The 26536-nt window shown below is 39.4% G+C and overlaps 1 protein-coding gene and 1 pseudogene across 2 annotated transcripts in view; both read right to left on the reverse strand.

Annotated features, from left to right (window-relative positions):
• The window catches only part of DMD (dystrophin), a 3507873-nt gene that overhangs the window by 1407663 nt on the left and 2073674 nt on the right, over positions 1–26536 (reverse strand). The gene's annotated exons all lie outside the window — the stretch shown is intronic.
• On the reverse strand, positions 5194–5645 carry LOC141127936 (large ribosomal subunit protein mL43 pseudogene; annotated as a pseudogene).

The following is a 26536-nucleotide window of genomic DNA, read 5'->3' on the forward strand; positions in this document are numbered from 1 at the left end:
TACTAAAACCATGCCTAAGCTGCAAAAACCTAAACAGAGAAGAAGAGTTAGGCAGGTCATATTTTAACCCATCGAAGGTTTGCAATCATTCCCCAGTACAAATCTGATCTACATATTTGATACCCTTAAGTGCCCAAATGCTAGGATCTGGTCCGACAGTGACGGGTTAAACCAAAGGAGATTATGTGGTGAAGTATGTCCAGAAGGCATGGGGGCACAGGGAAAGACAGTCAGGACAGTCCTCATAGCCACCATCAGGTGAAAAGGTGCAGAGGGTCCACAGTAGATTAAGTTCTGCAACGCCTCATAGGAGCCCAAACAGGCTGTTTCCAGAACCACTGCTGAGTTGGACTCATCAGAAACTAACCAATTGTGTGCGTGTGACAACTGGGCCACCAAGAAGTGTTTATGTAGGTCAGGACAAGCCAAACCTCCTTCCTTCCAAGGTCTCTACAGCACCATCAGCTTGAATCTTGGCTGGCCTGTGCCCCAGAGAAAGGAAAGCAGGGTAGTATTTATTAAGCGGAAACCTTTTTGGGTATCCACACAGGAGAATTTCTAAGAGCATAGAGAAAAGTAGGCAAGAGCTTCATATTAAATACATTAATTCACCCTATCAGAGAAAGGGGGAGATGAGCCCACGCTTTCAGTCTAGCTTTCATATTTTGTATCAATGGAGCTATTTTCAATGTATAGTAATCAGTAGTAGATGAGGAAATATAGATTCCCAGTTATTTAATTTTGTTGGTCCATACTAAAGGGAGATTGGGGTCCTCCAAAGATTTTGCCGCAGTGTCAATTTGCAATATTTGGGATTTGTCCCAGTTGACTTTGAGTCCTGAGCAGTCAGTGAAACCGGAGACAATGTCAGGAGCTTCTCGAAGAGAAGGACCAGGGTCATTTAGGAAAAGGATAAGATCGTTCACGTACATGGCTAATATTTCGCGGAGCCAACCTGAATGCCCCGACCATGTTTGCTTGCCTAAGGGCCAAGGCAAGTGACTCCATCACCAAGGAAAATAGGGCTGGTGACAACAGGCATCCTGGCCTCGTACTTCTGCCAATTGTGAAGGGGGATGAGAGGATGCCACCCCGTTTAATCAGTGCTGTCGGGCACCTATATAGAATTTCAATCCACCTACTGAATTCAACCCCAAATCCCATGACTTCCAGAACCGAGGACATATAAGGCCAGGCCACCAAATTAAATGCCTTTTTTATGTCCAATGCCACTAGTACCCTAGTGAAACTCTCAGAAGAAGGCAAGTAAGTTGATATCCATTGATTTTCCTGATATAAACCCAGTTTGATCGATGTTGACCAAAGATGGGAGAATCGCCTGCAACCGAGCTGCCAGAATTTTGGTTAATATCTATAAGTCATAATTCGGCCTGTATGAGGCACACAGTGATTTATCCTTACCAGGTTCAGGGATTAAAACAATATGGGCCTGGTACATGGAAGGGGGCAAGGACGTCTCTTCTTTACAATCAGCATAAACCTGTAAAAGTTTAAGTGGCTGTCAGGGGATGGTGTTTTGCTGCCATGAAACAAGCGAATCACCGCTTCTATTTCTTCGGCAGTAAAATCCTTATACAGGAACTCATAGTCCTCCTGAGATAGAGTGGGTAAAAGTAAGGACTGTAGATACTCTGCAAGCCATTCATTGGGCCAACTGGGGAGTGCTGAATGGAGATTTTCATTGATATTTTTTAATTCATTCAAGATTTGTTCAGAATCAGAGACGATGCTGCCATCTGAGCAACAAATTTCAGACACCACCATTTGCATTTTAGAGTCCGCAAATAAATTTGCCAGAAGTTTGCTATTCTTATCTCCAGACTCAAAGATCCTTCCAACCAATGAACTTAGATCCAGGTGTGTGGCCGAAGTAAAATGGAGAGACAAAGCTCAGAAAAAGCCTCTGCAGCTGCAGTTTCTTTGGATTCAAGCTGTTGCATTTGAGAGGACATCTCAGTTCTACCAGCTTTGATAGCCGAGATAAACTCTCCCCTGGTATTGGCTTTAGCGTCCCAGACCACATGGGTTGAGGCAGGGCCCTCATTGAGGTCCCAGTATTGTTGTAATTTAGGGGAAACCATCTCCTCAACCTTGGGGTATTGTAACCACTCAGCTGCTAGGCGCCAGCATTTCTTGCTCCTGTTCTCCGACAACACCAACTTAACCTCCAGGGGAGCATGATCAGAGAGGCCCGCAGGTAAGTATGAGACCTCCCCCACCGCTGCCAGAGCACAGGTGTTGCCAAAGACAAGGTCAGTCCTAGATCCTGATTTATGAGTAGTGGAGTGAAAGGAGTAGGCCCTAGTTTTTTGGTGTTTCCATCTCCAAATTTCAGTGTAGTTAAAGGCCTGTGCCCAGTGAAGTAAATCAGGCATATAAATTATATTAGGATTAGATGAGTCTAAAGATGGGTCTAAAGTCTAATTGAAATCTCCCGCTATATAGAGCCTAGAGAATTGTAAAGTGGACAATTTTTTATACACCTTGTACCTTGTAGACCCACTGGTTGAAAGGAGGGGGAACATATACATTGACCAAAGCATACACAATCGTCTTAATTTCCAACAAGAGAATAATATACCAACCCTCCGGGTAAATCGCTAACTGAATGACCTTATATGCGAAGGACTTGCCAGTAATATAGTCACTCCCCTTGCATAGCTAAAGTAAGCTGCATGGATTGACTGCTCTACCCAGGGCCTTCGGAGGGCTAGAATTTTGTTGCCCAGGAGATGAGACTTCTGTAAGAACAAAATATGTGGTCTATGATGATTTAGGTACTTGAACATCAAAGCTCTCTTAATCTTGACATTTAGTCACTTTAAGCATTCTTAAAATCACTGCTCCTAAAATAACGGCGGTTTTAAAAACTTTTTTTACATTGATACATGTCCCCTGGGTCAGGTCCCGGGTCCCCAAACACTTTTTATGACAATAACTTGCATATAAGTCTTTAAAATGAGCACTTTTGTTTTTTGATGTTCACTTCCCATAGACTTTAATGATGTATGCATGTTCGCACAAATTGTTTGTCTGTTCGCAAGTTCTGGTGCGAACCAAACCACGGGGTGTTCCGCTCATCCCTACTAATGATATTGTTTTTGTCAGTAAATTCTTGGATATACAGGTGCATCTCAAAAAACTAGAACATCATCACATGTAAAATAAAACTTTTTATAAGTGAAGGTCTGGGCTCATACTATCTAAGTTTAAAATGGATGTAAACCTGATTTATAAAATTTAGCCAACACACATATATTTGTAGTGATTTCTTATCTCTCTCCAAAGCCCTAAATCCAGAGTCTTTCTGCTGTTTCATTCCTCTGTTATCAGCATAACTTCTGACAAGTTCTCCAACAACCCAGATAAAACCAGCCTGAAATTTATGTCGAGTGGGTGCTATAAATAAATTATCAGAGAGCTTGTCTTGTCACAGCAGAGCACTGCACATTCCCTACTTCCTCTGCCTATGTGGAGTGGGGGGTGTGCCTTTCCCCCAATCAGCTGTCACACAGTGTATGCCAAGAATCCACTCCTACTGCTGAATGCGGAAGTAAAAATACATAAAAATACAATTGTAAATGCTAGCAAGAAAATTGTGATAGTTAAAATGTATAATGGCAGCACACAATTCATATATAATGTCCTTTAGTAGTTATGCAAAGTAATTATGCAACTAATGTCACTAATTGTGACTTTCCAAAGTGACTTGTGCAGGTTTCCAAGGTGACTTATGCGGCAAATATATCACAGCTTCTGTACAGAAAAGTGAATGACACTCATGCTCCCCTCTTGGTTCCACACTCACCAAATAGCTGCACCCTTGCAGGGGTGAAATGCATGTAGTCAGATCTGCCTTTGATCCTAATGTTCAATGAAAGAGCATCCTCCGCGACGTATTAAATCATGGGACATCTGCATATGAATGAATGGGAAAGAGGGACATTCACAGTGCAACTCGAATAAAATAACTTTATTGTAATAAATAAAATAGGCACTCAGCTATCATGTTCCACGTACGCGTTTCATCATCAGACAGTCAGGAGTGAAGACGAAACGCATAAGCTGGAGCTTGGAATGCGATTATGTTACTTCTGGTACTTCCGGTTTTCTGTTTCTCAGTCTGTGGAACGCACAGCGTCCCAGACTTATGGATTTTCTTTGTTATTTGTCCCTGGCACTAGCTGAGTGCCTATTTTCTTTGATACAATAACATTCTTTTATCTGACTTGCACTATGAGTGTCCCTCTTTCCAATTCATTCATATGCAGATGTCCCATGATTTAATACATCACAGAGGAGGCTCTTTCATTGAACATCAGGATCAAAGGCAGATCTGACTACATGTGTTTTACCCACGCAGGGGTGCAGCTATCTGGTGAGTGTGGAACTGAGAGGGGAGCATTCATGTCATTAATTTTTCTGCACAGAAGCTGTGATATATTTTCTGCATAAGTCACCTTGGAAACCTGCACAAGTCATTTTGGAAAGTCACATTTAGAGACATTATTTGCACAAATCACTTTAAATAATTACTAAAGGGCATTATATATGAATTGTGTGCTGTCATTATACATTTTAAATATCACAATTTTCTTGCTAGCATTTACAATTGTGTTTTAATGTATTGATGTATGTTTTTTGGTATATAGGATTGGTTAAAATATTTTGATAGTAAGTTGCACTTATTTGAAGATTGATGCACTTTAATATTCATCAGGATTGATTTGACTGCATACAGTCATTACACTGTTAAGTTTTCTGGCAGCGCCACTCACCTCTTCACACTTTAAATTTTTTTTTGTTGTATTATGAACATTTTATTATACACAAACATGCCTGTAACATTATACATAATAAATTCAACATTTTAGTCCAGCTGTACAGAAGTAGACGGGTACAGAGGTCTCCTTGAGAACAGTTGGCATTATCTGTCTATTCTTTTACATATCCCTGTGCTACTTGACTCTCTGCTGCTATCTGTCCAAAAGCACCTTTTTCACAGAGATGTCCTAAAAGAGTGGAAATTAACATGCTCATGGCTGTTTCCACACCAGGAAAGCCATGCACAGCACAATTCTCCCAAGTAGTGCTCAAACTGTCACTTGCAAGGATTAGGCTGTGTATAGACCAGTGCTATAAGAAATTACAATATTCTGTTAAGGTTAATATTTATGGCTGGGATTCGGCCTGTTGGCTAACAGCATCATCTTGTTTATGGAAGATGGTTTGTTGGTGAAGGGGTGCCACTGTCCCTGAATGCTGGGGTTGTCTGTGTGTTGAGGTTTCCTGATGCGGATGATCTCCAGACCAGACTGGTTGGCCATTTTCTGCACCAGCTCTGTTATTTGCGCTGTAGTTTTGCTGTTAATGGCTTCTTCTCTGACAGTCCCATTCAGATATTCCCCCACCAGTTTTTGTACTCTGCATGGCTTGGGATTCACATACTGAACAACACTGGGATTCTGCTTGGCAAAGTCTACTATCTTTTCTGCAATAAACTCCCTTGCTCCCCCGGAAGTCTGGGCATCCTTGCTGAAGGTAAGGGTGAGTCTCTTGAGTTGACACACAAATCTGCCCACTCCATTCTGCAGGAAGCAGTTGGGGGAGCCTCGGGCTGTCATGGTGATCGAGCACCTCTTCTTCGCAGGGGTGACCTGGCCATAACTATCAGCATGTCACATCGCTGCCATGTTGTGTAATTCACACCTTAAAAGTAACCATTACTTCACTGAGTGACGTTTTCAGGGGAGGCAGCAGCCACACTTATACCTATGTGCGGAATTACATATATCTTAAACAATGGTTGCAATGTCTGATTGGTGACATCATCCTTACACTTGCTATGGGGCATCTGTTGTCTGTTGTCTTTCCTCTCCCCTGAAGCCAGCATAAGAAGCTGATCATGTGACCGGGCCAGAGCACCCTTATATTAGGTAAGTATACACATCTTTTCCTTACAGGATAATTAGCATAGGGCTTAGAATGGGGGTAAACAAAAGGAAAAAGGCGCCTCTAAGTGCAGAATTAAAAACTTTTAATATCCCAAAAGGGTTAAAAACACTTACAAGATCTGCAGTAGAAGGGCGGATATCATATGTTCATAAAGCAGGTGATCCAGCATCAGGGAGGTCCCCAGTATGTTATGAATTTCCAGTGATGTCAATATACAGCAGCGGAAGATCCCAGGGTGGCCAACAGATGGACGCCAAAGGCTCTGGAGACACTGGTAAAGTGATCACGCTGTCCGAGTCAATGAAGAATGGAAATCCCGGAAATTATGTCAGCAGAAGGGGACAACTACCAGCGTGGACCGCAAGCCGGAAGTAGTCATCAAAATTGGAATTGTTTCGGAACTACTGATTGGTTTCTTCTTCAAACCAATGACTACAAGTTGACATGAGCATAACTTCTTATAATCTGTGGGCGGGCTGTGGGTGGGGCTATGGGCAGGAGTGAAAAAGGGAAATAGTGCAACGTTCTCCCAGGATTACATGAATTGTGCTATATTGACATAAATAAATGCACAATAAAGCACAGGGACAACATAAAATATAAAATGTATTCTTTGCACAGGTAGGGTAAGACAAATATAACAGGACAAAACACGGGACGTCACAAAATAGATGTGAAGGAAAAAAGATAGAAAGGAAAAACACAAAACTCAGACTGACTGGAAACACCACATGGATATAGAGTGCAACACAGCGGCCAGGCCACATATCACTCCCCAGTAACAAATGCCACTAGGGGGGATCAGTCATATTATATAAAAAGCACTAAGGTGTGGAAAAAATATATATAACACGTCATATTGGATAATATGTATATATATATATGAAATGGAAATAAAATATTAATCGTTCAAAAAACGATCAAATGATCAATATAATGAGGACATGTGGGTATATATGTATACGCGCATACACACATAAACACACCCATGTATACATAGATGCATTAACGCAGTGCAAGCATTAGGATAAAAAGGCTATAAGAAGCCATAAATATGTGTATTGCATCTGTACATGCCTACACACAGGTGCATGCAAAAATGTGTACACATATGTATGTGTAATAAAACATCACACACACATACATACACACACACATCCCATAATGAGAGATACAATATAATTATCCAGTAGGGGACAAACCTAAGGGAACATGGACACTATATAATGAGCATAAATGTGAGGATGGGGATTTTTATAAAGAATAAGGTAAGATTCTAAAGTATGGCATTGATTTCAAAATCCTCATTTAACCCTCCAGGAGCAAAAACATTCAGGGAGAAAATCCAGTATATTTCTCTATGACAAAGTTTTCAAAAACGTTCAGCTGGAGGGAGGTCTCTAGGCATTGCCTCAATAACCTAAACCATTAGACCATCAGTTGATTTGTTAGGGTATTTGAGGTAGTGCCTAGGGACACTGTGGGTGTCCAGTCTATCAGTAATGAGACGGCGATGTTCGCCAAATTGCTCACATAATGGCCTAATTGTTCACCCAACATAGAAGAAGCCACAAGGGCATGTCAAACAATAAACCACATGGTCAGAGGAGCATGTGTGAAATCCCTTAATGGGGCATGTTTTACCTTTTACACAGAAGTTCTTCTGACCATGTTTCACAAAATGACAGGTCTTACATAAGGGTTTGCAGCATTGGTACATGCCAGAAATGGCTAGAAAGGTGGGAAGAGAATAACCTGGGGGTAATGGTTTCTCTTTAAGTTTACTTGGTGCCACCTTACTTTTAATATTAGGGGCTCGTCCTGAAGTAGCAAAGGCCATTGCTTCCGCACGATGCCCTCCATCTGTCTATGGTGGGAGTAAAATTGGGTAATGAATTGCAAGTCATCCTTATTAGTATCACCATGAATAGAAGGACGTGATAAAGGGGTGCTTTATAATATGAATAGGCTGTTTCCACAATGTCAGCTGGAAATCCTTTATTAAGAAATGTATCTTTCAAAATCTTACTCTGGATGTCATAATCACTGCTTCTATTAAAAGTATTAAAAATATTAAAAGTAAGGTGGCACCAAGTATTAACCCTATTAATGGATTTCACACATGCTCCTTTGACCATATGGTTTATTGTTTGACATGCCTTTGTGGCTTCTTCTACGTTGGGGGAACAATTAGGCCATTTCGTAAGCGATTTGGCAAACATCGCTGTCTCATTACTGATGGACTGGACACCCACAGTGTCCCTAGGCACTACCTCGAATACCATAACAAATCAACTGATGGTCTAATGGTTTGGGTTATCGGGGCAATGCCTAGAGACCTCCCTCCAGCTGAGCGTTTTCGAAAACTTTGTCATAGAGAAATGTACTGGATTTTCTCCCTGAATATTTTGGCTCCTGGAGGGTTAAATGAGGATCAGTGCCATACTTTAGAATCTTACCGTATTCTTTATAAAAATCCCCACCCTCACATTTATGCTCATTATACAGTGTTCATGTTCCCTTAGGTTTGTCCCCTACTGGATAATTATATTTTATCTCTCATTATGGGATGTATGTATGTATGTATGTGTGCCTGATGTTTTATTCCACAGACATATGCGTACACTAGGGATGGGCTTTATGTTCGGGTCGAACATGAGTTCGACTCAAACATTGGCTGTTCGCCTAACAGCGCACAATTTGTGGTGTTTGCAGCAAATTTGAAAGCTGCAGAACACCCTTTAAAAGTCTATGGGAGAAATCAAAAGTGCTAATTTATATAGTATGCCTGTAAAGGGGCACATGTTTCCCGTGTTTAGAACAGTCTGACAGCAAAATGACATTTCTAAATGAAAAAAAGTAATGTAAAACTACTATCGCTAGCGCCGGCTATAATGAATTGTCGGTCCGGCAATACACATAAAAGTTCATTGGTAAAAACGGCATGGAATTTCCCCACAGGGAAACCCCGAACCAAAATTTAAAAAAAAAATGTGTGGGGTCCCCCTAAATTCCATACCAGGCCCTTCAGGTCTGGTATGGATATTAAGGGGAACCCCACGCCAAAATTTAAAAAAAATGGCGTGGGGGTCCCCCTCAAAATCCATACCAGACCCTTCAGGTCTGGTATGGATTTTAAGGGGAACCCCGTGCCAAAATTTAAAAAGAAAATGGTGTGGGGTCCCCCCAAAAATCCATACCAGACCCTTATCCAAGTACGCAACCTGGCAGGCCGCAGGAAAAGAGGGGGGATGAGAGAGTGCCCCTCCTCCTGAACCTTACCAGGCCACATGCCCCCAACATTGGGAGGGTGCTTTGGGGTAGCCCCCAAAGCACCTTGTCCTCATGTTGATGGGGAGAAGGGCTGGGCAAGGGTTGTGGGGGTCTGTGGGCGGGGGGCTTATCGGAATCTGGAAGCCCCCTTTAACAAGGAGACCCCCAGATCCCGCCCCCCCATGTGAATTGGTAATGGGGTACAAATGTACCCCTACCATTTCACAAAAAAAGTGTCAAAAAGGTTAAAAAATACAAGAGACGGTTTTTGACAAGTTCTTTATTAATTTCTTCTTCTTTCATCTTCTTTCTTCTGGTCTTCCTTCGGTGTTCTTCTTCCTGCATCTTCTTCTTCTCCATCTTCTTCTTCTCCATCTTCTTCTTCCTACGCTCTTCTCATCCGCATCTTCCTCTGTCTTCTTCTCCGCTCTGTCATAACAATCCGCCTCAGTGGGAGTCTTCTGCCGTGTGATGCTTCAGTTCTTCTGACACTTCTTATATAACCCTCCTCTGATGCACGGGGACTTCACGGGGACTTCCCTGTGGCTTTTCCCGTGTTGTCAGAGGGTGGCGGGGTCACCCGTTTATGTAACTGGGTGACCCCCGCCCCCCTCTGGGGTACATTTGTACCCCATTACCACTCACCATTCACATGGGGGGGCTCGGATCTGGGGGTTCCCTTGTTAAAGGGGGCTTCCAGATTCTGATAAACCCCCGCCCGCAGACCCCCACAACCACTGGGCAAGGGTTGTGGGGGTGAGGCCCTTCTCCCCATCAACATGGAGACAGGGTGCTTTGGGGGCTACCCCAAAGCACCCTCCCAATGTTGAGGGCATGTGGCCTGGTATAGTTCAGGAGGGGGGCGCTCTCTCGTCCCCACCTCTTTTCCTGTGGCCTGCCAGGTTGCGGATAAGGGTCTGGTATGGATTTTTGGGGGACCCCACGCCATTTTTTAAAAAATTTTGGCACGGGGTTCCCCTTAAAATCCATACCAGACCTGAAGGGCCTGGTATAGAATTTAGGGGGACCCCACCCATTTTTTTTTAAATTTTGGTTCGTGGTTCCCCTGTGGGGAAATTCCATGCCGTTTTTATCAAAGAACTTTCATGTGTATTGCCGGACCGACAATTCATTATAGCCAGTGCTAGCGATAGTAGTTTTACATGACTTTTATTTCTTTAGAAATGTCATTTTGCTGTCAGACTGTTTTAAACAAGGTAAACATGCGCCCCTTTACAGGCATACTATAGACACCCCCAGGTACGAAATTTAAAGGAATATTACAATTTTATTGTTTCACTTTAAGCATTATTAAAATCACTGCTCCACAAAAACTTCTTTTTGCATTGATACATGTCCACTGGGGCAGGACCCAGGTCCCCAAATACTTTTTATGACATTAACTTGCATATAAGCCTTTAAAATTAGCACTTTTGATTATTCATGTTCGTGTCCCATAGACTTTAACGGTGTTTGTGTGAATTTTTTGCCTGTTCACATGTTCTGGATGCGAACTGAACCGTGGGGGATTTCAGCTCATCCCTAGTGTACACATTTTTGCATGCACCTGTGTGTAGGCATGTACAGATGCAATACACATATTTATGGTTTCTTATAGCCTTTTAAATGTGTGCACCGCGTCAATGCATCTATGTATACATGGGTGTGTTTATGTGTGTACACGTCCTCATTATATTGATCATTTGATCGTTTTTTGAATGATTAATATTTTATTTCCATTTCATGCATATATATACATATTATCCAATCTGATGTGTTATATATATTTTTTTAATACCTTAGCGCTTTTAATGTAATATGATTGATCCCCACCTGATGGCATTTGTTACTGGGGAGTGATATGTGGCCTGGCCGCTGTGTTCCACTTTATATCCATGTGGTGTTTCCACTGGCAGTCTGAGTTTTGTGTTTTTCCTTTCTATCTTTTTTCCTTCACATCTATTTTGTGATGTCCTGTTTTTGTCCTGTTATATGTGTCTTACCCTCCATGTGCAAAGGATACATTTTATATTTTATGTTGCCTCTGTGCTTTATTGTGCATTTATTTATGTCCATATAGCACAATTCATGTAATCCTGGGAGAACGTTGCACTATTTCCCTTTTTCACTCCCGCCCATAGCTCCACCCACAGCCCGCCCACAGATTATAAGAAGTTATTCTTTTGTCAACTTGTAGTTACTGGTTTGAAGAAGGAACCAATCAGTAGTTCTGAAACGCGTCCCATTTTGATGAATACTTCCGGCGGTCCACGCTGGTTGTTGTCCCCTTCTGCTGACGTCATTTCTGGGATTTCTGTTCCTAGTTGACTAGGACAACGCAATCACTTTACCAGTGTCTCCAGAGCCTTTGGCGTCCATCTACTGGTCACCCTGGGATCTTCCGCTGCTGTATATTAACATCACTGGAAATTCATAACATACTGGGGACCTCCCTGATGCTGAATCACCTGCTTTATGAACATATGATATGCTCCCTTCTACTGCAGATCTTGTTAGTGTTTTTAACCCTTTTGGGGATATTAAAAGTTTTTAATTCTGCACTTAGAGGCGCCTTTTTCCTTTTGTTTGTCTTTTATCAGAGATTGCTCCTCTCTTTGAGTGCATCCCTAAGTGTTGAAGATTACATCATCGAAATGCCTTGTCCAATATAGACATTATCTGCCTGGTCCTGATATTCAGAGCGCCCTTACATACACGTTTTATCTTAGAATGGGGGTAGGAGCAGGTTTAAGCTAAGATAGAATTACCTTGGACTTCTACATTAAATATTTATTTGCGACTTTAAATTTATTAGTGGCTACCATGACCCTCTTGTGGCTATAACGCTATGTTTTCCTTAAGTGGTAAGAATAGTGATGTAAAAGAGACCCTGTGTAAATATAAAAAAAGAAATCCACTGCATACATAAATTGATTTGAACATCTCAATTAAGATGATTTAAAACAATTTCCAGAAAGATGTTTGCAAAGTGAGGTGTACTGCACTTTACACTTCAATATATAGGGCCTAGTATCAACAGTATGTACTGTACTTCTTTATTAATGCTAAGTAGAGTTATTTTACTTTATTAATCCATTGTTGGATTAAATATAATTGATATTGCATAGTACAGTATGAAGCATAGCACTTTCTATTTCTGCACTCAGTTTTATTCACTTGGCTTTTATTCTAGTGTTGATATTTACACACACTTTCATGTTGAGCTAATGTCCCACACCCACAGCGAATGCAATTTGCACAATATTTTACTCTTAGCAAACATACAACTTAATGAGTAATGAAATGCCACAAAGGCAGTGAAATGTTTTTGAGCTTTACTAGCTATCCAGTTAACATTATTAGTGAGTATGCATTAGATTTGTAAAAAATATTAATGCCATAAATTACAGAAAATGTAAAAAATGAATATAGATGGTGAAGCCTTCTAAGTGGAGTGTTTGAACACATAGCGTTTAAGAGATTTTTGTTATCAATTGAAGTGCGAATTCACAAGCCTCACATCATAAAAGTGGTCCCATTTTAACAATGCAGATATTGAATGGTGAAGTCTTGTTACTGGGAGCAACATTATGTTAAGCAACATTGCCTATCTAATTCCTTTTAAGTATGTTGTGTATGTGAGGGAGCCACTTCCAATTTAGTTATAAAGTATATTGCAAGACAATTTGGCTTATTAACAAACAATAAATGTGAATGTAACAGGATTGTTTTACTAAACCTGGAGAGTGCAAAATCTGGTGCAGCTCTGCATTGAAATCAGCTTCCAGTGTTTTTTTGTCTAAGCTCAATTGAACAAGCTGGAGTTAGAAGCTGATTGGCTACCATACACAGCTTCACAAGATTTTCCATTCTCTAGTTTTGGTAAACAAACTCCAATGTCTCATGGTTTCATACTGGATTGATGATGCCCCACTTTATATTTTTTATGTTATACATACAGTGCGTGTTCCTATCTAAGGTGTTCACATGTGTTCGTAAAAAACTGTACATATTGTATCACCACAACTACTTTGCGTATCAAGGTGGATTATACTGTGTTTTTACAGGACAAATTAGGCTTTCTTTTGGTGGTAAATGGTAATGGATATCTCCTGATTTTTCCTTTTATTTTCAAAGGAAAACTGGCCCAAAATAGAATATATATATATTTTTTTTAATTCTATATTTTATTTTTTCAAACACAGAAAAACCCAAATACAAAAATGTCCCTATAGCATTATTTAGGTTCTCTCGCTCTCCCCCCCCCCCCCTCATAATGACCCATCCTGCTCTCCGAGCGCATATCCGTACTCCCTGGTGCAGACCAGAAGAGACCATAAGTTCAATTTTTTATTGCATTTCTCCACCTTACCCTGTGCAATATGCCCCTGTTGAAGGTCATTGGACCGAAACGCATAGGGCGGCTTTTTATAGACCCTATACACTGCTTTTTACTTCATTTTGTGATCACTTTTTATATGTATTTGTGGTTTTTTATGAATAAAATACCCGGAAGTTACACTATGTGGGAGCATTTCTTCTTTTTTCCACATACCCTGGGTAATTGAGAAACCACTTTGTCTTTTGGAACCTACTTTCGGCTCTGCTTCGGTGGATAAAGAGGGGACGTCCCAGCCTTGCAGAGGCTCTACCCTTTCCTCCAACACTTCACCACTTCGCTCTGAGTGGCATTAAGCTCCATTGATTCTATGCTCATGGCAGTAGAATCCAACTTTTCTGGTAAGCGTATTCCATCTATTCGCTTAAATTGATGATATACAAGCTGAAGGTTGGGAAGCAGACAGGATTGATACACGGATCCTTCATTTTCACTGCGGACTTTTGTTTCTTTGGATTTTATATTTGTTCTTTTTGGGACATCATGCTTATATGCACTTTGAACTTTACATTTACCATTTATATATGTGTGTTTTTAGCGCTACAATTTATTCTATATTTGATACCACATATGTGTATGTTAATTGTTATTTGTACCCACAGTAGGGCCCAGAAACAATAGTGGGCATTTTGTTTTTTGTTTTTTTATCCTGCCTAAAACACACTCACTCTGACACTAACTGATACTGATACTAATTTTTAGTTGTAAAGCCCTACGTAAACTGTTGGCGCTATATAAATCCTGTATAATAATAATAAAAATGTATCTTCCTCTTCGTTCAGAAGAGGACATAAACACAGGGGCGGTCTTACAATGACTGGTCACTGTTATAGCCAATCAGAGGCTATCACAGCGATCAGGTGAGCCAGAAAAGGGAGTCCTGAGTCCCGGTTGTTAGTACGAAACCTGTGCGGCATGCTACCAACACAAAGAGAGATAAACATATCTGTGGCTCACAGAAAAATGGCCACTTCCATGAGGATGCGTATATGGTAGGGGTTAATCTGACCTGGCCTAAAAAATTGAAAATAGAACGACAGTGCCTAGAACAAAGCTGTAATTGAAGCATTGCCTTCTGCCTAAGTCAAGATTAAGTCACATTCCCTCTCAGAACTAAGCTCACTCTTTTTCAAATATAACTTTTATTAACACCCACAACGGGCAAAATCAGATCAATACAACAAAAAAGAAAATATAACATACAGATTACAACTAAAATATAACTTCATTTGTCTAATATATGATGGCACACATCAGTAAAGTCATTTATAAAGTCAATCCCCGACCGGCGCCGCCCCTTGTTATCTACTAGGAGCAGTGTATAGAAGGGATTCAGGTAGCAAGTCTGACATCACTCGTTTCCTTTTTCCTATTTCCAATCAAAAAACAAAACAAGACAAGACTAAGCCCACTCTTGTCTTTCAGCTGCCAAATAGAATTTTAGCAGATAGTAGAGGCTCTGGCATTTAACAACCGAATGATGGGGACTGTGATTTAGCACCAAGAAGTGGTAGGGCTTAATTTCAACTTGAACAGAAGTCAAAAGCTTTATGTACAGCCTTAACCTATGATGAAGGAATAATAAAAATCTAGTTGAAGATCAGAGCAATTGTAGGTAACACATGCTACATTCCTTTTTAGCCATATAAATACACATTACACATTAAAAAAATATAAATTAATTTTTTGGAAAAGCAAGTGGAGCTTTGGACTCCATTTAATATGTATTCCTCCATCTTTTTACCTTCATTGTGCTAAAAGCCTTGTTTTGTATAATATAAGCCTCATCCAACCTGGCTCTTGAATGTTTCTACTCGAGGTTTCAATGACAGAATACATTGCTTAAAAGGACACTACTGCTGTGCCTCTCTCTTTAAAGCCTTAGTCTAAAAAAAACTTTTAGCATGCACATTTTTTTATTGTAAAAAAATATTCATGTCATCTCTGCCACTAAATTATTCTCGTTTTGCTATCAAAACTGCTAGTACAGTGTACACTCCATAGACAGTTTACACTCTATGCAAGAATAAAGCCTAATGCCAGAATGATGCAATCCTATAACACATACATGAAACTTGCAACATCACAGGTAGCCTGCCGATAATGGAGGATAGTGATGTCTGTGAGAATTCTCTAAGAAGATAGTGCTAGGGCTTTTAAAAGGACAAGAAAGTATATGGAGCTATACTGGAGGAACAATGTAAGCTTGCCTTAAAATGGTTGTAAACCTTAGACATGAAACCTAAACAAAGCTCATTCTTCTATACTGTATACTCTCTATGACTTTATCCAAAGCACTGAATTACACAGCCTTTGATTCACAGCCACAGCTGTGCTTGTTTGTCTGTGTAGTGTGAGGAGGAGGGTGTGTCCCTTGCCTCCAATTGGGGCTCAGAGCTCTTCTAGCTGAGCAGTGTGTGAATTCAGATCCATGTCCCCTGCTTTGTGCTGCTGAGAGATGCTGGAAGATTCTATGTACGTTCTGTGTGTTGTAGAAGGCTGTACAGGACAGCTGACTTCAGATTAACAAATACAATGCATGTAAGAGGATTTCTTTCATCTCTATATATCACCTTCAACTAGTTACTTCACTAGTTATTGTACATGTGAGGGTTTTTAACCACTTTAATGTGCAAGTATCCTGTGCATACATACACACTATTGCAAGTGCTTTCCTCTCCTATCCCCACTTCCTAGTTCCACCTTGAAATAATCCACAGTACTCTGAGAATCCTTTGTCATGCATTAAATGATTTTTGTAAAACAAAGAATACATAACAAAAATAAATTCTATATAAAAGTTAAAAACATATGAGCGTAAACAAAATAGAGTTAACCCAAAACTTTTTTACATTTTATTTTATTATTTTTCCGCAGAAAATAAAGTGTGGTAAACAGCTACCTGGTTGATACCAAGTATTCACACATGGAGAACGAGAAGAACCTCCTACATAAAATCTTTGATTGTTCATTCTATGTTCACCTGATCTACAAGGGATCTTGCATTGCTTATCACCTGTGCAGCTTTTGGTCTGTGTAGTATATGTATTTTTTTGTCAATCAGTGCTTATCTCTATTTCCCTCTATGATTTATTTAGTTTTCATACTGAAAAATATAATTTCTTTGAATGATGCTACTCTTAAATCAGCACTTTGCTACAAAATACTCTAAATTAATATATTTGTTTACTTTAATCTGTTTTATTATGGCAAATGTTCAAATTAAAAAAAAAGTAACAAGTAATGAATCAATGATTTCACATCCTATAATTTGAGTAACATATAAAATAAACACCAACCATGCCCCCATAACACATGTAAATTAAAAAAATAAAATAAAAACAAATATAGTTTTCTAACAACATAAACAGTAAATTAAATGGATGAAAGAGCTGAAGATACATTAAAAAGTAACAGTATGTGATGCCTCCATCAAACACTTATCATAACTTTTATGATGCATGAAGTCTATGTCTTGGAGGCTAAGGGGGATAAATGAAGAGAATGCTTGTTCTGGCACCCAGCTTACTTTCTGATAATCTAGCTCATTCTTCTTGGCTGACACCAGACCAAGAATAACATTAAAGAGTAATAAACCCTTTCCAGCAAACCTCTTATTCCATGGTTCACTGCCCCCAGGTCTAAGCTATCAATCCATTTACAGCACATAAAAGGTAAGAAAGTCATTACTGGTCTGCTATGTGCCTTTGCAGGTGGTATATGGCACAAACTGAATCTATTGCTAAATCTTGTGTCACATTGCATGCTTAGTATAGAAATTGCAGATAGCCATTTGCCCAGATGATAAAGCCATATGGTGCATAGCACAACAACATCATCAACAAAAAAAAAAAAAACATATATATACACACACACAAAGGTGAATCATTTGTCACATTTTAAAGTTTTCTTTTTGCTCATTTAATTTGCTATGTAAATTAGTATTTATCAAATAACTTTTACAGTACATCATAGCCTATAATCAGTTAGAGTAGTATTATATCATTAGCATTTTTTCAGTATAACCTATTTAGTACAATAACATATTCCCCAGAACATTATTTGGTAAACCTCTTACCCAATCATTTGCAGTTTACAATTTCCAATGTTGTTGGCTCCTGCTCTCTTGGTGCTGCATTCCTGTCTTTCAGTCTTCACAGGAAAAAGTTAAAAGTGGATAGTGCATTTTTCAGTAAGTCTGCTATCTTAGAGAATGGAGGAGGGAGGAGTAGGGGAAGGGGCAGGGGAGTGTCTTGCCATCTTAGGCTCTGGGGCTATCTATTTCTATTGATGCACACAAGATAGGTAAACACTGCTCTACTCCCTGCATAAAAGGGTAGCTCCATAGCACACTGAAATAGGAGACCTGAGGCGGCAGTCATGGCACCAGCTGGAACAGGAAAACAGGCAAGGAATAAAAGATGAAGAAGCTACCTACTTAGTAAGTGATTAAATTGGCTGCTGGAAGTGCTTAAAGAAAACGAATTTGCAATATAAATCTTATCTACCTATTTTTCTACCTGTAAAAAATCAATTTAAAAGTAGAGATACCAACATACCAAGTGTTGAGCAAGCTGAGAAAAGTCTGAAAAACCCTGTTGAAGTGTATGGGAGGTGAACCTTATACATTTTTCCATGCCTTTTTTAAAGCCAATTTCAAAAATGTGTTTAAAAAAGGGGCATGGGTAGCTGGGCATTGTCATAACTATTCAGTGGGGATAAGACAACAGTAAAAATACATACATCCTTTAAATAACATGCCTGGGGGAAGCCTTAAACCTACACATGAAGTTGCACACCAGTGTGAAAATTATTTTGCAAAAGTGATATAAAAAATGCAAACAGTGTTCTCTGATGCAAACCCAAATTTAATAATGCCATCCAGTGATGTAAATCCAGTGTTAATCACTCTGACTGAAGTCCCAACACTCAGTACTGCATTTTGACCACTACATGGAGCTGATAGTCATAAGAAAAAAAATACTTATTTACACCATGTGACAAGTTAACTTTAAACCAAAATACAGCAAAATATACAGTTGAAAAACTTAAATGAGAACTGTCTTACAAGGCAAAAAATGTGGATTTGTTCAATCACCAATGATTTACACACTCCTACCGCCCTTTGCAGCCAGAAGGATGACAATGTTTCATCTGTTATAGCTGGGGCCTCAGCCTGCTGATAGGACAATGAAGGATCACTATTAGGGTTTGAGTACACAAGCCTTGTGTAAGTATCAAATGGTAATCAGGAAATTCCTATTTATCTCAATAGCAGTGTGTAGATGACACTGCCATGGCTGTGTTAGACCTACGTTACATGTTTCTCTCAAATCAGTAATGCCATGTACACACGACCGGACTTTCCGGCAAAAAAGGTCAGATGGAATCATTCCGTCAGACATTCCGATCGTGTGGGGGCTTCATCGGACTTTTTCTTTCTAAAATTCTGACGGACCTAGAAATAGAACATGTTTCAAATCCGACGGACTCAATTCCTATCGGGAAAACCTTTCGTCTGTATGCTAGTCCGACGGACCAAAAACGACGCAAGGGCAGCTATTGGCTACTGGCTATTGAACTTCCTTTTTCTAGTCCCGTCGTATGGCATCGCGTTCTAAACAAATGGACTTTGGTGTGATCGTGTGTAGGCTCATTCCGTTTCAGTGGAACTCCATTGGAAAGACCGTCAGAGTCTACTCTGACAGAAAGTCCGGTCGTGTGTACGCGGCATAAGTCCTATTTGAGGCATTACAGGCAAAGCAGGTCAATGGCAGCCTTTAGCATTTAAATTTATGTGTGTGAACAGTTTTGCCTTTCAATACAAAACCAGCACTTAACAACAATGCCCATGTACACAGGTCCTTACTCTCTTTGGAGATGTCCTGTAAGAATTTTATAGTGTTACAGTGCAGTGTAGTGAAATAGAATCCCTCTCACAAGTCCTAATGTGAAGGAGATTTCAGGAAGCAGTTACCACAGCAGATTTAGGTATTGAATCCACTTGTATTTAAATATATTTAATGTTTTTTAACGGATACATAACCACAATAAATTGTGTTTGAATACCCGTCTCAAGGTATTGATTACAAAGCTCATTTGGGTTGAGTATATTCAGGCTATTGACATTAGGTTTACAACAAATGTTTGGCATGTATAGGGAGCAAAGTTTACCTGTTTCCTGATGAACAACTATAATTTAATTTAGATGATTTTATAAAATCATTTATTTACCTATTTATTTACCTAACAGTGTAAACAGCAGTGATGGTATGACAAAGGTGGTGATCTGTAATTATTGATTTACCCTTTTGTCAGTTTAGAGATGTACTATCCAGGGCCCATTTACAATAATGGCACTTGTGAGCCAGTGCCTAGAGCAAAGGGAAAAAGGGGCCAGTGCCAAGCCATAAAATTTGCAAAATCCCTAGATTTATCCCCACATTAAGGTATTCAGTATACAATACATAAAGGTAGTGCAGACAAAACAACAAACAAAATAATATTACTACATTTCAGATATGCGCTTTCTTCAGTCATGTATACACAAACTAAATACATGGATGCAAGAAAAGCCACTCTCCAGCCAAGTTCTCATTTACAAAAATGAGGCAACTTTTCTAGCAACAAATTTAAAACCACTTTGAAAAACAAAACCGTTTCCAGGATACCAGTTTTACCCTTTATCTTAATATTTTTTTTTATATCTAAAGTCCTTCAAATTTTTTTATATCTAAAGTCCTTCCAATCAACCACAATGTTCCCAACAAAGCCCCAACAGTCAGTATAATTTTACTCTGATGTTTCTCTAATATATATGATCAAGTATTTGATTGATGTTTGCATGTAACCGATGTGTTATTATAAGAGTGGGGCTTAAAATATAAAAAGTTGTGTGTTATTAGAAGTTTACTGAATCCATGTTGCCGTGGATCAGTGTCTGGAATCTGGTGTAATGCTCTTTGTTTAGCTACTGGCCCCAGCAGTGCTTTCTGTGTTTATCTTTATTCAGGTTCCTCCAAGGATCCACATATCACATAACATGTTTCTATGTTCAAACACCAATTTTTATGTAATATTTACTAAATTACATCCATGATAATACTATAAAATGGCATCAGTCCATAGTCCACAGTTTCTTCAATACATAGGAAATCCCCTCCAAGAGCATTTGTCCCCATAGAAAGATTCCCCCTCACTTACGGCCATACCCAATCCAAATCTAAAAGAAAAAGGCTTGGCTTAAAATGTAACTAAAGGGAATTAAAAAAAAAAAAAGTTTTATTTTTCATTTTTGGATAGAGTGGAAAGGGATTAGAACAGTTTTCATTGCTGTCTGTGTCCCTGTTAGGGCGATTCCTGTTTACTGTTATCATCAAAAGTAAAAGTAAAAGAAAATCTAAAATTTTAGGTTGACACCAGAATAATAATAGAGGGGAAATATTCCAATGGGGACACTAGTTCTGGTGATCCTGGTGACATGTCAAGATTCCCCCACTGGTGGGATTTATTCTCACTTCCTGTTTGGCTATTGGACAAGAAGTGAAGGGAAATCTCTCCAATGGGACACAGATGGCAAAAAAAGACAAGGGTTATAACCCTTTCTTACTCTGTCCTAAAAAGAACGAAAAAAGTTTTGCTTTTAGTTACACTTTAACATATACTTTTTTGGTCAAATGTTTAAAGTTTATCTAAACCCAGAAACAAAGATGTAATATATTACGGCTTATCAGTACTTAGGTGTGGTGGCAGCTATAGTTTTCTTTTTCAAACTTTTTTAACATTCACTTTTTTTGGTCAAATTTTTAAAGTGTATCTAAACCCAGAAACAAAAATGTAATATATTGCGGCTTATCAGTACTTCGATGTGGTGGCAGCTATGGTTTTCTTTTTCAAACTTTTTAAATTTATCTTAATCTGGTCAATCCTTTATTTTAATCTGGCCAGTAACACCCTTACAGTTTTGGGATGACAGCACTCACTCAACTGCATCAGCAAAATATACATTGAAAAGGACTACCGGGCTCTACCCCTCTCCTCTTCTTAATGACATACAGATGCATGGTTCTGTAATCCTGAGAACAATAAAGCCAAGAGCCAGCACAAGTAGCTAGCTCAAGAAGTTATAAACTCAAAAAACTTCTGGCAAGATCAACAGGTACTGTATTTTTGTTCACTTATCAAACAGATGTACCATTGAAAGTGTTTTGTTATATTTAACAGACCAAAAGTGTTCATATCGCAGAAGTTCATTCTTTTATTTTAAAACATATTTTACTTAGTGGACAAAAGGACCCAAGGAACTTTTAGGATTCTTCAAAGAAAGAACAAAGAATTTCTTGGTTTTCTACACCCTAGTTCTGCACTGTTTTTCTCTGCTATATTTTAAGACTGTATGGTAAAATTACAAGGTAGGACAAATATATAGAAAAGCTGTTATCTATTCAATCATACAACTGACTTGAACTAAAAAGGACTATTCATTCGAAATTTCTAAGGTCTGTCAGTCTACTAAGTGACCACAGAACAAAATGTTGCAATAATAGCCAGACAATACTTCTGTATGTTTTTACCACCTTTATTATTTCATATGATTTTTGTCATTATTGCTGTAGGCCACCATTCTGTAAAAGTAAAAGCCTTACCATAGCAGGAGGTACTTTTGAGTGTTTCACCTGCAAGGTCAAATGAAATTTCTCCCCACCATCAAAACCAAATGAAAACTGGCACAATTCTGTCATCTGCCGTACAATAACTTCTCTTGTGTAATTTACTGCTTAGTGGTTTTTACATTGAAAATGAAAATACCTTTTGTACTGGCAAATATCATTTTAGGAAGAATGATTAATTTTAATTAGAGACCATTAAATGGTTTACAGCAGCTGTGAGAAACCGCCCCCCTTTGATGAAGTAACGGAAGCCATGCTGTCGGGGGTAATCAGCCTGCAGCTGTGAGCCCAATGAAAAGATGCTTTTTTTCATCAACATCACACATTTTTATTTGCTTGTATTTTTAAACTTATTTTATCTTGATGACTTTTGTCTGATTCGTTGGCATAACACAGTTATGTATTTATGCATGCCACTCTATATCTCCAGTTTAGAGGATACATGATGTACTGTAAATTGCTACAGAAAACTGCCTCTTTTTTTCTGTACAGTTCTTCACAAGGTTTTCAGGTCAAACAAGGCAAGGAAATAGCAATGTGCATATTTAATCAGTTTCATTTGAGCAAAGCAATTTACTGTACAAAAATACATTTAAAGTACATCCCTTCTTAAGCATTTCTGGAGGAATTCACCATATGGCCAAAGCAATAAACTTAACTACTTGCCAGCCAGCCGCCACAGTTTTACTGCGACAGAATGGCACGGCTGGGAGAAACAACCTTACGTTCCTTCACCTTTTGGCAACTGTGTTTGGCCAGCGTGTGCCTGGAGCTGATACGAGTGTCCGGCAGGTGCAATGACTGCCGGGCACCAGCGATCGCTAGTGATAGAGCAAAAATCGGGATCTGTGTGTGTGTAAACACACAAATCCAGAATCTTTCAGGGGAGTAGAGACAGATTGTGTGTTCATACTAAGTATGAACACCAATCTCTCTCTCCTCCTAGACAGTCCCATCCCCCCTACAGTTAGAACACAGTGAGGGAACACAGTTAACCCCTTAATCGCCCCCTAGTGTTAACCCCTTCCCTGCCAGTGACATTTATACAGTAATCAGTGCATTTTTATAGCACTGATCGCTGTATAATTGTCAATGGTCCTATAAATGTGTCCAATTTGTCCGCCGCAATATCGCAGTCCCGATAAAAATCACAGATCGCCACCATTACTAGTAAAAAAATAACAATAACAAAAATGCCATAAATCTATCCCCTATTTTGTAGACGCTATAACTTTTGCGCAAACCAATCAATATATGCTTATTGTGATTTTTTACCAAAAATACATAGAATACATATCGGCCTAAACTGAGGAATTTTTTTTTTTTTAAATGTGGAATATTTATTATAGCAAAAAGTAAAAGATATTGTGTTTTTTTCAAAATTGTCACTCTTCTTTTGTTTATAGCGCAAAAAATAAAAACCGCAGAGGTGAACAAATACCACCAAAGGAAAGCTCTATTTGTGGGAAAAAAGAAAGTCAATTTTGTTTGGGTACAGCATTGCATGACCACGAAATTGTCAGTTAAAATGATGCAGTGCCGTATCACAAAAAAAGGCCTGGTCATTGAGCAGCCAAATCTTCCGGGGCTGAAGTGGTAACGTCTCTACATTTTAAAGTTAAAGTGACACCAAACAACATCCTCCAAAAATAGGCCATACACATCCACTACTTAATAGGTTAATCAGTCTGTAATATGGAATGTGGAGATTTAGAGGAGGCTGAAAGCAAAAGGGCTGTGAAAATCTTAGGACTTTCATCTCTGTATTTAGCTGTTTTCCCAAAGTAAAGCTTAATATAAACATAATCAGTCAGGTAAATAAGAAATATTGCAAAAATAATATTATGTATTTTTGTATTCAAGATTAACCCAAATTAGTACCACACCACCTTGTATGCAGGCCAGACTAATTATAAAACCCCCACAATCCCTTCACAGAAAAAATCAGCTACACTGCTCATGTAAAACATATCATTTATTAAATGAACAATATGAGGAAACACTCTAATCCCCAAAACAATTTAAAAATCCATGTAACTCATATACCCAGATAGCAAGGATAACTTGCCACACATTTGTGGCGGTGTTGAATTGTAAGTCTGTTAATTTGCTGCATATTTTCACTGGCAAGTTGTACACTTGCAAAGACACTTTTCCAATTTGTAACAAATTTGCATGGCAAGTCTCCAGCAAGAGCAAAGTTGCAGTAGTAAGTCTACAGCAAGAGCTTTGCAAGTCTGCACCATGAAAATTCCGTCACAGTGACCTCTGTGGTGGGATGACTATTGCACAACAGAACTGAACCAGAACGTGCAGCAGACCTGCAGAATATTTGCAAAGAAAGCTGATATGGAGTCATACAATGCAGACTTGTTGCAATTGTGCAACAAACTTGTGAAACCTGGCAAGTTTAGCCATAGCTTAGCAAGTCATTTTCAAACTTGTAGCACAATTGCTCGCTACCTGGGCAGGAGCCCACTCTGAAATGTAAATACCAATGGAAATAGGTGTGTAAACCAGCAAATGCACACACACATAAGAATATTTTTTATTACAGTTGTAATAAAGTTGATTGCACTTGTAAACCTCAAAAAAGGCTTTGCAAGGGCACTTATCTGGACAGAATACAAGTTCTATAAATGTAAAGCCTACGTTTACCTAAAAAAAAATCAACTTAACCACTTCCAGAACCGCCGCACGTCAATATTTGAAGAGGGACATCTTTGTTATGGCAGCAGCTAGCTGCCATAACCCTGGTATCCTCTTCTTCAGCGGGTGGTCCGGTTTCCGATAATAGTGGTTTCTGTGGCATATTCTCTTCTGTGTGTGGTGTGGAGATGAGTGAGGGGAATATGGCCCCCCACCATTGCAGGGAGGAAGTGACGTCAAAACGTCACTTCCTCCCAAAGCTCTTAAAGAGACATTTTTTTTCAAATGACAATTTTTTTTATTGCATTTTAGCGTAAATATGAGATCTGAGGTCTTTTTAACCCCAGATCTCATATTTAAGAGATCCTGTCATGCTTTTTTTTCTATTACAAGGGATGTTTACTTTCCTTGTAATAGGAATAAAAGTGACACAATTTATTTTTTAAAAGAACAGTGTAAAAATAAAAAATAAAAGGAAAAATAAATAAGAAAAAATAAATAAAAATGTAAACGCACCCCGTCCCGCCAAGCTTGCATGCAGAAACGAACGCATATGTGAGTAGTGCCCGCATATGAAAACGGTGTTCAAACCACACACGTGAGGTATTTGCTGCGATCGGTAGAGCGAGAGAAATAATTCTAGCCCTAGACCTCCTATGGAGATTTTTAAGGGTAAAAGTTTGTCACCATTCCACAAGCGGGCGCAATTTTGAAGCATGACATGTTGGGTATCAATTTACTCGACGTAAAATTATCTTTCACAATATAAAAAAAATTGGGCTAACTTTACTTTTGTCTTATTTTTTAATTCAAAAACATATCTTTTCCAAAAAAAGTGCGCTTGTAAGACCCCTGCGCAAATACGGTGTGACATTGCAATGACCGCCATTTTATTCTCTAGGGTGTTAGAAAAAAAAGTGCATAATGTTTGGGTGTTCTAAGTAATTTTCTAGCAAAAAAAGTTTTCAACTTGTAAACAACAAATCTCAGAAAGAGGCTAGGTCCTTAAGTGGTGTGATGTGTTCCTTGGGTTGCTATGTCCTGGTTTAGAATAAACCTTCCTCCTCTGATGCCCTCCCCTATCAGACTCCTACTTACCAGACCGGTGAGTACGCTTGGGCAGAGAGTAGGCTCCCTTACGCGTCCGACTCGCGGCCCCTGGTAAGGTAACAGGAAGCACAGGAGTGCGGAGTGGTATGAGAGCCTGTGAACTAGAGTCCAGATGCTGGTGGAATAGCAGTCTATGAACAGCAGGTGCAGGCTGGAACACAGGCGATGAGACTGAGCAGGATGGTCAGGAGACAGGCTGGGTTCGGCAACAGACTGGCAGCAAGGTACAATAGGAGCAGGCAGAAGTGGAGTCAAACAGGCCAAGGTCAGGTACAGGCAGCAAACAGGGGAATCCAAGGGCAATCCGGGTCGTCAGGAGATCAGGTAAACAGGAAGACAAGACAGGAAACAGGAACTACGGCACAGGAAGCTGATGATCAGGCAGCACTGAACAGAGTGCCTGACAAACTTAAATAGGCCGGCTTGCTCACAGGCACTCCCTCTGGTGGCCAATCCCATG

This window comes from Aquarana catesbeiana, linkage group LG02 (assembly GCF_042186555.1).
Source record: "Aquarana catesbeiana isolate 2022-GZ linkage group LG02, ASM4218655v1, whole genome shotgun sequence".
Taxonomy (NCBI): domain Eukaryota; kingdom Metazoa; phylum Chordata; class Amphibia; order Anura; family Ranidae; genus Aquarana; species Aquarana catesbeiana.